General features: G+C 39.8%; 1 protein-coding gene across 9 annotated transcripts in view; it reads left to right on the top strand.

The window, feature by feature from the left end:
* The first annotated feature begins 1,063 nt into the window (after positions 1-1,063).
* Positions 1,064-11,107, top strand: part of LOC121540500 (receptor-type tyrosine-protein phosphatase F) — a 422,639-nt gene continuing 412,595 nt past the window's right edge. For all 9 annotated transcript variants that reach the window (XM_041849427.2, XM_041849426.2, XM_041849428.2 and 6 more), the window contains exon 1: positions 1,064-1,391. The gene's annotated coding sequence lies outside the window, so the exon portion shown is untranslated. The remainder of the gene's footprint in view (positions 1,392-11,107) is intronic.

The following is an 11,107-nucleotide window of genomic DNA, read 5'->3' as shown; positions in this document are numbered from 1 at the left end:
CTGAACAGCTAATCATGGCTACTCTGACTATTTGCATTGTCACTGTAGTCTACACTGTTATGGAAAACTGGGAATTATACAGACATTTTTTATATTTTCAACAGTAAAATACTGTAAAACATTTTACTGCTGCGTACTGTAAATCATTCTGCATTATGGGAAAATGTTGTGGGCAGGGAAATAATTGCTGTATTTTGAATGGTACTGTTATTCCACCCCACAGAATACGGTACCATATTGTATTTTTGGAGCACCAAAAACCTTTTGACCACTAGTGGGTGCAGGGTACATTTGTTTCCCCGCTCATTAACATATTTTGAGGCGTGCCTTGTAAGAGGCTATATTTTTTGCACCCATGAGTGAGAATACTGTACCAATTTAACTCATATGTGAATTTATAGTATCTGCAGCAATTTAAAATGTATTGGGGAAAGATTGGAGAGGTAGCAAATCTTAAGCCTTAAAAGGTGGAGCATTTTTCAATGTCCTTTTGGTCTGTTTTGCTCTGTAGTTGCTTCCAGTTAAGAAGCCTTTGTTACGGCCTATAAAAGTGCAAGTGATATAAAATACCAACTATTTATTAATATGTCAAATTCATGGTAACTGCTTCACAGTGTAGCCTTCTATCATTCTCTGCCTCCTCACTGCTATCCTACATTAGACACATGGCCTACCTTAGTTACACCCAACAACTCCACCCTGATTTTCAACCCTGGATTATAACTCCATAGCCTAATGAAAGTGATAGTAGGCCTACTGTGAAAAAATATTATACAAATAATAAATTATAGGCTACATGTTCATCTCTATTACCTAATGCCTGAACCCTCAATATTTAAAGTTAATTTATCATCACAGTTATCAGGCTATTTACTTTTTCTATGGAGACGAACTGAGAAGAAAAAAGAAAACCATAACTAGAAAATCTAAAAATAGGGGAAGATTATTTTAAATCCACATCATTCCGTAAATGATCGACCATATCCGACAAAGCCCGAGAATGCCGGCGAACAACTTGTGTGAGAGCAGAGAAGGGGTTATTGTGCGTTCTTGAGCGCTACAGAGGAGAGAGAGAAAGAGCGCCTTTCACTGTGCGGTGAACAGCGGCTGCTACTGAGAGGAGACATTCGGACACATTGCTTCTCTACTTGGAAAATATATGGTCTAATTCATCAGAACTGTCCATCCAGGTCCTATACATCTCAAGGATTATATTTGAAATTCCTCCTTGGGTAGCCTATTACGGAGAGGACGCACGCCAGGAGGAGAGTAGAGGTGGACAGCGGGACTGAGAAGGAAAGGAATTGTGTTCTTTCTGAAGTGGATCGGGAGAACCAAGTGGTTGCTATTTTTGAAGACAGAAATGCCAATGACCAGTGGACCTAGAGAGAGTGAGTTCTTGCATTTCGTATTCTATTGACAATTCATGGTTGTGGTGTTTGACTGACATTTGAATCACCTATTGTTCAGGAGTGGCCGCTTCTTAGCCTACTGATAATGATGACCACTGGTTTGGGATATAGCCTGGCTATTGATAAGAACCATTTCGTCATGTTGATAAATTGTGTGCTGAGTATGAGCGGGATATTGTTTTTCTGGCTACTTCATGACAGAATACATCCAAATGTCCATCGATTCAGAGCTTGTTCGCGATCAATACGGCTGTGTACACGCCTCACGGCAAATAGCAGGCAGGAGCACCTGTCAAGCCGCTCTCTGCTCTGCTCTGCTCTGCTCTGTTCACCCGTGGAACCTGTTACATAGAGACAAACAGGTTGGGTGAATTGCATGATGGAGAGGGGTCAATTAACCAACAACTGCCACTGGAAACATTGAATCTGTTGCCACAACACATTGGCATATAAATGATGTGAACTATTCCGTTTTATAACAGCCTAGTTGTTTGCGCAATACTTGACATGTATCGAATTTGCTATTGGATAGGCTACCAATAAGATACTAATTAACATAATTGTAAAATCTTAGTAGACTATTTGTTTAGATACAGGTGTAGGATCTTATTTGGATCACCCTGATGCAGGAGAACTTTCCAGCAATGCTGGAAATAAATCATTTTGTATTTGAGGTTTAAAAAGGCTTCTGAAGTTTGTAATTTCCACTTTGAAATTTCCCTTACAAAAAATGTATGGACCTCTACAAAAATGTGCATTATAATCCACATAATAATTAACATTTGCTGTTGCTGCAGGATTATTTTCCTGCTGTAGCAAACTGGCTCAAATTAAGACCCTACACCTGTATAATACATAGGATACTTGAAGGCCATTATTAAAGCCACATATCTGGAGTCCACAATAAGCAAATTAGGCTGTGTTTAGACAGGCAGCCCAATTCTGATATTATTTTTCCACTAATTGGTATTATGACCAATTGCATCAGATCTTTTCACCTCAGATCTTTTTCAGAGCTGATCTGATTGGTCAAAAGACCAATTACTGAAAAAACGATCAGAATTGGCCTGCCTGTCTAAACACAGCCTTAGTTGTTTATGGATCCATATAATTGATAACGGGGAAAAAACTGTGGTCTGTGCAAACTGGTATTTGTGATGGAACTCACCGTTACTTGCTGATCTATTTCAGATTGTTTGCAAATAGGGAAACTATGGATGGTAGGTTATCATGGCTTTATTTTTCACATTATATGGAACATGTGAATATGAAGATGCATGGGTCTATGGGGCTAAATAAGTTATTTTCAGTTATTTCTCATCAATCCACATTATGCATTATTTCCAGAGCCCCAAGGTTATGTCATCAAGGTTGGAATCTATTTGCCTGGCTAAGCATTTCTTTCCCGCTGTCATTTGTGTAGAATAAAACCCACTGGGCACACTACCTCATTTCAATGTGGATAATTGGCTAGTATTTGGTTGAGATGTTGATCAATGAGTTTACAACCTATATTCACCCACTCAAAAAGACACCAAATATTTAGTTGAATTTCCAATGTGTTATCACTATGCTTTCAACCATCTAAAAGCACAACCAGATTCCAATGGAAAAACAATGTCTGATATTTGGTTTAGTTGTCACTGATCTTTCAACTATTTTAAAAACACAGCAAAGTTCAAATGGGAATACAATGTCAGACATTTTGTTTATTTATACAACAGAATAATGTGTTATCACTGTTCTTCATCTAATAGCAGAACCAAACCATTAAAAGTATATGGTGCAAGTGATCAATGCCATTCGAGATTCTGCGCAGATTATTAAAGCAATTGTGAACATCTCAACAGAACAGTGACGACCTATGCATGCTATCTTGAATATGCACACTTTTTATTACTACATAAGAAGAAATGTATAGTTACAGTAACCTCAAAAGATTTAAAGGAGATGTATCTACTGCTTGTAAAGTTCCATCTGAGCCACTAGCTTTATCACATTCTTTAACATTTATTTTTGGTTGAGTTGGAGACCATATGTGACTCGTTTCAGGAAACTAGGCATATGTCGTGCGTCACTACTTCACAGGAGAGCCATTTGAACGTAAACTGTTTTTGGGGTTCAAAGTTAGTTTTTTGGCAGAAATGCCTAAACTTGTATGCCATCTGTAAATACGAATACAAATGTTAAATTACAAGCCTAGTTGGTTTAGCCACAGAAAAAGACAGCAACCTTCCCGCTAGCCATGATTGGCTGAGATAATGAGTGTGCTGGACATGCCGTGAGATGAGTTCGGATTGGTCTGCCATGTAGCACTCTTCTGTCTATTTGAGCTGGTCAGTATGTGTAGGTAATCCTGTCTAACGAGGCTTTAAAATATATATATTGCTTTGTAGAACTGCATAAGTGCTGCTCTTCACTTTCTGGGGGACGAGTTTTGAAATCAGTGGAATTAGAGTATGATAGCTAAGGAGATGGAGAAAACACCTGTCTCCGGATTACATCTTCAAACTAAGGGCAACCATGGCATCCATGACAGAGAGAGAGTCCATCCAGAACCATTATAATAGGTAGTATGGGTTCGACTTGCTATAGCGTGCATCATACATTTTGCATTCATTTTGCCTGATACGTTTTTAAAGGCCCAGTGCAGTCAAAAACATGATTTCTCCTGTGTTTTATATATATTACCACACTATGAGGTTGGAATAATTCCCCAAAATTGTGAAAATTATGAAGGATGTTATAGCATCAAAGGGGGCACCAACTCCATATTAATGCCCATGATTTTGGAATGAGATGTTCGACGAGCAGGTGTCCACATACTTTTGGTCATGTAGTGTATGTGGCAATAATCATCATCATCCTCATCATCATCCTCATCATCATAATGTATCACATTTTTACCCAGTAACTATTAGAATTTCTAGTAATTCCTGAGTTTTGGCAGTTACTATTTAATTTACTCAGTATTTAAGATCTAATTTCAGTAGCTGTGTGTCTTCACCCAGTGCTCTTCAGTAAGTCCAGTGCTCTGTCATTTCAAAGTACACCTGCATTCAAAATAAACAAGAATTGAAATCTAAAAATTATTCTCTGTGTGGCATATTCTTAACGGAGCACTTCAATAAATTGTTAGCTCTTAGTAAATGACCCTTAATTTTCAATCGCTCATGATAATTAGCTCATGATATACTTTAAGCATACTTGTTGACTACTAGTTTAGTGTACATCCCATGGCAAAATTAGTTTTGTTTGCCTTATGCCTCAATGGTTCACAGTCTGCATGAGTTTTCTAGTCATGTTGATAGTCGCTGTGTGTGAATGTTTTGCTTTGAAGCTCAACAGATAGCAACTGATCTGCTTTGACATTTAAAAGCGATAGTCAGCGTACGTTTCATATATGCAGTACATACATACCACACTTTGCAAGTCTAATGATATTTCAGTCAAGGGCATATTGCATCTTTAAAATATGTTTTATTGTCACATACACCGGATAGGTCCAGTGAAATGTGGTGTTTTACACGATCAGCCATAGTAGAACGGCGCACCTGGAGCAAATTAGGGTTAAGTGCCTTGCTCAAGGGCACATCAACAGATATTTCACCTTGTCTGCTCGGGTATTCAAATCAGCGACCTTTCGGTTACTGGCCCTTCTAACCGCTAGGCTACTTGCTGCCCGAAAGAACTCACTCCATGGTGCAACTCTACAAGTCAATATTAAAATAGATGTTGATACTCTTTTTGGCTCATATTGAAATCATTCTTTGCTTAGCAGCAGTGGACCGGGTTCTCTACTTGGTAGCTGTCCACGCTTATCATGGCTGAACTGGAAAGAGACATTTACACTGGTTGCATACCAAATGGCATCCTATGGGCCCTAGTCAAAGGTAGTGCACTATAAAGAGAATAGAGTGCCATTTGGGAAGCAAACGCTGTGTGGTGTCGACTGGATGAAATTATCTGAATGAAACCACAATAACAAGCTGTAGGGCTCTCTGTGTCTGTCCCCAAGAAGGGATCGGAACATGCAGTGTGTCACTGGGTTGTCAATGTATTGTCCATCTGCTGATTGACCTATCTACAGAACAGTCCAGGTTTTCTCTCTCCTTTCATTTCCCAACAATTGAACAGCAACAGAGTGGCTCTGGGATTTCAATTACACCGGACCATTGTTTGCTGTTCGGCCAGCATCCAGGGTCTGGCTGGCAATGTTTTTGTTTCATCTCGTCACAGGGCAATGGAAAGATCCTATCAGCCACAGCCACAGATCTAACTGAGTACAAAATGGTACCCTACTACCTATATAGTGCACTACTTTGCCCTGATCAAAAGTAGTGCACTACATTGAGAATAGGGTGCCATTCGGGACGCATACCTAAAAGCTATGATTTCCCCACCGTGATATCAAGGCAATTGGCCCTGTATCTAGTAATTCTACAACTGTGTCGTTGTGTATGTGGTGGTCTGCCACTGTGTTTTCTGTCTGTGATGGCTGTGATGTCAGGATGGATATTAGTGGATTTATTTGAATAATGGCCACTTCATTCATTAAACTAAATTAAAAGCGCTCTCTTTGTCACGGAAGGCCAGTGGGTAGTAGGTGGAAATAATTAGAAATACATTGTAATCACTGTGTCACATCAACATACAATAGTGTTTTCTATTCAATTCAACATGAACTTTTATTTTCTTCATTTGATGAACAAATACAACATTTTGGTGTGTAGACCTATACAGGATGTTGGTGTTTTCTAATTGTGTTTTCTATTCAATTAAACAGAGACATTTATTTTCTTAATTTGATGAACAAATGCACATTTTTGGTAGCCTGTCCCAGATCTGTTTGTGCTCTTAACTCCAATGCTGTCATTGGCATGACAATTAGTGACAAGGTTTTGGCACACATGCTGGCAGACTGGCACTCAGGCAGTGGTGTAAAGTACTACTTAAGTAGTTTTTTGGGGTGTCTGTACTTAACTTTACTATTTATATTTTTGACAACTTTTACTTTTACTTCACTAGATTGCTAAATAAAATAATGTACTTCTTACTCCATATATTTTCTCTGACACCTAAAAGTACTCGTTACATTTTGAATGCTTAGCAGGACAGGAAAATGGTCCAATTCAAGCATTTATCAAGAGGACATCCCTGGTCATCCCTACTGCCTCTTTTCTGGCGGACTCACTAAACACACATGCTTAATTTGTAAATGATGTCTGAGTTGAAGTGTGTCCCTGGCTATCCGTGAATAAAAATTACAACAAAATGGTGCCGTCTGGTTTGCTTAATATAAGGAATTATAAATTATTTATACTTTTACTTTTGATACTTAAGTATATTTAAAACCAAATACATTTAGACTTTTACTCAAGTAGTATTTTACTGGGTGACTTTTCACTTTCTAAGGTATCTTTACTTTTACTCAAGTATGACAATTGGATACTTTTTCCACCACTGCACTCAGGGTACAATTTTGGCTGTGTATTGCAGGAATTTGCTGCACTGTTTTCTGGCTCTGTTTCACCTGTTGAGAAGACAATTTTGGCACTTTGAAGTGAAACACTGTCAGTACAAGGAGGAGGAGAAGGGGGACACTTACACTTTGTAGTTGTAACTATGCATTTTATATTTTAAAACAGCGGAAACCTTTGCGTTGTCAAAATGTTGGGATTTCTTTTGATCATGGAGCCGAAAGGTGTTGCTGTACTTTCATTGCTCATCCTGCAGGATTGTCTTAGTTAGAGGGATGTAGACCATAGAGGAGGATGGTTGGCATGTTGTTGATTCAGGTTTTCCTCCCCTTCTCTCGTGTTACTTTGTAAAAGTTGCTTCAGCGAAGTCTCTTAACTAGGCAGCTCTGTCAGTCTATTGTCTTATTCTCCCACCCTCCTGTCTGTCTTTCTGCAAATAGGCAGTAATTACCTAATTGAGAGAGTGAGAAAGAGTAATGGGTGAGAGAGAAATACACACACACACACACACACACACACACACACTGCATATCATTAGTTAATAAAATGTCAGAGGATGACTGGCTTTCTGAAAACCTGTCAGGCCCCAACAGAAGCATTTCCCAAATGCCTTAGTTTACTGGGTGGTACACCTATTCTTCATGTTTGCTTGAAGAATGAACACATGTTCTTCTTTGCATACTTTAGGTACACCCACTGTGTGAATTGTGCAAAGTGACTGAAAGCATTTTCTTTTTGTTGTATAGCTTACAACATACTGTACATAACAAGTAATGCATCAGATTAGCAAATGGTAAACTGATCAAATTATCATCAGCTGTAAAAGCTGATCAAATAATTTGTGTTGTCCTATAATCTTTCATGTACAATGAAACACATCAACTTTTTTGAATATCACATTTAGAACAAATCTGTCATAAAGAGGGTTGCATTGCAACATAACCCTTTACCATCTGTGAATACAGAACTGTGACTTTCATTGTTGTTGTCAACACTGAAGACGGTTAGCATTTCTTTACAGGGTGAGATAAAATTAGTAACTAAGTATTGTCCTTCCTGGGAGACCACTGTGTGGAATTAACATCTGAGAGGAAACCGATAAAAGCATGCTGCTGTTGTAAATGGCAATTTAATGCTTAATTTCACATTGATGTTTATTCAAAAGAGCACTTATCTGGAGTCCTATCCATCTCTCATTAGAATACTCTAGTCTAGGACCATCAATACCTAACACTTTCAATCCACTTTATAAGAAGGAAACACTACCTGCACTTTTATAAGAAGGACAAAATAAAGGCAGGTGTCTTGTGTTCATAGGCTTTGGATAAAAGCATTCGCTAAATGACATATATATATATATATATTAGTGTGGTTTGGCTTGTGTCAACATGGCTTGGGTTGAATGTTTTCATACTTTCTTTTTACCTGACAGTGGATCTTATTAATTTCCATTTTCCAACACTGTCAACTATCAAGTGCTCTCTATCCGCTACATACTGTATTGCTGTACTGTAGTAACAATGTGAAAGTGTCATGGGCTTTAGCCTGTACTGTATTGTATGTGAATGTGGGCCTTTTGTGTGAGGCACTTTACCACTACCTTGGACATCCTCCCATTTACATTGTGTCAAAAATAGTACCCTATTCCCTATATAGTGCACTACTACTAAAAAGTAGGGTGCTAAATAGGGAATACGGTAGTATTTTTAGAAGTAGTGCACTATATAGGGAATAGGGTGCCATTTGGGATGTAGCCATCATCCTATTTACTCCACAGCCATTAGATTCCACCTGGACTGTTTAGCAGTTTAGCACAAATAGGTGTTTTCTTCTTCTTCGTGAAGATCTTTTTATTTTCCTTGCCAGAGATTTGTGCTACCTACTATACCATGTGGTTCCTCACACTGCCAATACGGGATGGACCAGAAACAGAGCAAGCCAAATGAGCTGGATGTATGCTACATTCTGAGAAAATCCTTTGAAGAACCCTTTTTGGTTCCAGGTAGAACACTTTTGTGTTCCATGTAGAACCCTTTCCACAGAGGGTTCTACATAGAACCCAAAAGGGTTCTACCTTGAACCAAAAAAGGGTTCTACCTGGAACCTAAAAGGGTTATCCTATGGGGACAGCCGAAGAACCCTTTTGGAACCTTTTTGTTCTAGAGTGTAGGAGTCACACAGTCACACTTCTAATCATAACTGACTGCCAGTGGTCTTTTGCTATTTGCCCCTTTGGCAAAATGTATTCGTGTCTGAGAATCGCAAAATACTACAAAGGAACTGTGAAAGAAACTCCCCCTTCTTGAGCACCTTTATATAAAGCTGCTGATAAAGATAATTACACTACATGGCCAAAGGTATGTGGACAATCCTTCAAATTAGTGGATTCGGCTATTTCAGCAACACCCTTTGCTGACAGGTGTATAAAAGCACACAGCCATGCAATCTCCATAGACAAACATTCACAGTAGAATGGCCAGTACTGAAGAGCTCAGTGACTTTCAACGGGGCTCCGTCATAGGATGCCACCTTTCCAACAAGTCAGTTGGTCAAATGTCTGCCCTCCTATAGCTGCCCCGGTCAACTATAAGTGCTGTTATTGTGAAGTGGAAATGTCTAGGAGCAACAACTGCTCAGCCGTGAAGTGTTAAGCCACACAAGCTCACAGAACGGGACCGCCGAGTGCTGAAGTGCGTAGCGCATAAAATGGTCTGTCCTTGGTTGCAACACTCACCACCGAGTTCCAAACTGCCTCTGGAAGCAACGTCAGCACAATAACTGTTCGTCTGGAGCTTCATGAACTGGGTTTCCATGGCTGAGCAGCTGCACACAAGCCTAAGATCCCCATATGCAATGCCAAGCATTGGCTGGAGTGGTGTAAAGGTCGCCGCCATTGGACTCTGGAGCGATGAATCACACTTCACCATCTGTCAGTCCGTCGGATGAATCTGGGTTTGACGGATGACAGAAGAACGCTACCTGCTCGAATGCATAGTGCCAATTGTAAAGTTTGTGGAGGAGGAATAATGGTCTGGGGCTGTTTTTAATGGTTTGGGCTAGGCCCCTTAGTTCCAGTGAAGGGACATCTTAATGCTACAGCATACAATGACATTCTAGACCAGGGTTCTTCAATTCCGGTCCTGGAGGGCCGAAACACCTCTGTTTTTCATCCTCTCCTTCTAATCAGGGGCTAATTCAGACCTGGGACACCAGGTGAGTGCAATTAACTACCAGGTAGAAATAAAAAACAGAAGTGTTTCGGCCCTCCAGGACCGGAATTGAAGAACCCTGTTCTAGACGATTCTGTGCTTCCAACTTTGTGGCAACAGTTTAGGGAAGTCCCTTTCCTGTTTCAGCATGACAATGTCCCCGTGCACAAAGCAAGGTCCATACAGAAATGTTTTGTTGAGATCGGTGTGGAATAACTTGACTGGCCTGCACAGAGCCCTGACCTCAACCCCATCGAACACCTTTGGGATGAATTGGAATGCCGACTGTGAGCCAGACCTAATCGCCCAACATCAGTGCCCAAAGGTGCTCTTGTGCCTTATTAATGCTCTTGTGGCTGAATGGAAGCTAGTCCCCGCAACAATGTTCCAACATCTAGTGGAAAGCCTTCCAAGTTGAGTGGTGGTTGTTATAGCAGCAAAGGGGAATCAACTCCATATTAATGCCCATGATTTTGGAATGAGATGTTCAACAAGCAGGTGTCCACATACTTTTGTATATTATGTAAAAGTCCATTCAGACAATTCTGATGTGCCTAGTGTCGTTTGGGTAAATGATGCTGTCTCATCCTCTTTGATTGGTTCACAGTATTTGGCCTGACAGTGACAACCACTTTGATTGGACCAGATGAGTGAGGTGTGGCCCTGCAGTCCAACAACACCTCTGTTTAAAGTTAGATTTAAATCCTGATCGAAGTGAAGCTGGAGAGGAAAACACAATCAGGAGGTACATTTTTGCAGACATGAAATCTTTGTGAGAAATACTCAGAATAGTTTTTTACTCACCAAACCAGCTTTTGAAAAAATAGCAGTTTCAAAATAATTAAGTTGTCAGTACAAATGTAGCTATACACCTCCGTTAGGCTACAAGAGTATCGCTGTGATTTAATAAGAGGATCCTACTTCAAGATTGCCATAGCTGTGGCAAGGTCACAGTGTTGCCATAATGGTTAGACTCCACTCTGTTCTTATGTCACTCTGGCCATCT

This window comes from Coregonus clupeaformis, chromosome 26 (genome assembly GCF_020615455.1).
Source record: "Coregonus clupeaformis isolate EN_2021a chromosome 26, ASM2061545v1, whole genome shotgun sequence".
Lineage (NCBI taxonomy): Eukaryota > Metazoa > Chordata > Actinopteri > Salmoniformes > Salmonidae > Coregonus > Coregonus clupeaformis.
Note: the sequence above shows the minus strand (reverse complement) of the source record. Positions and strands in the feature narration are given on the sequence as shown.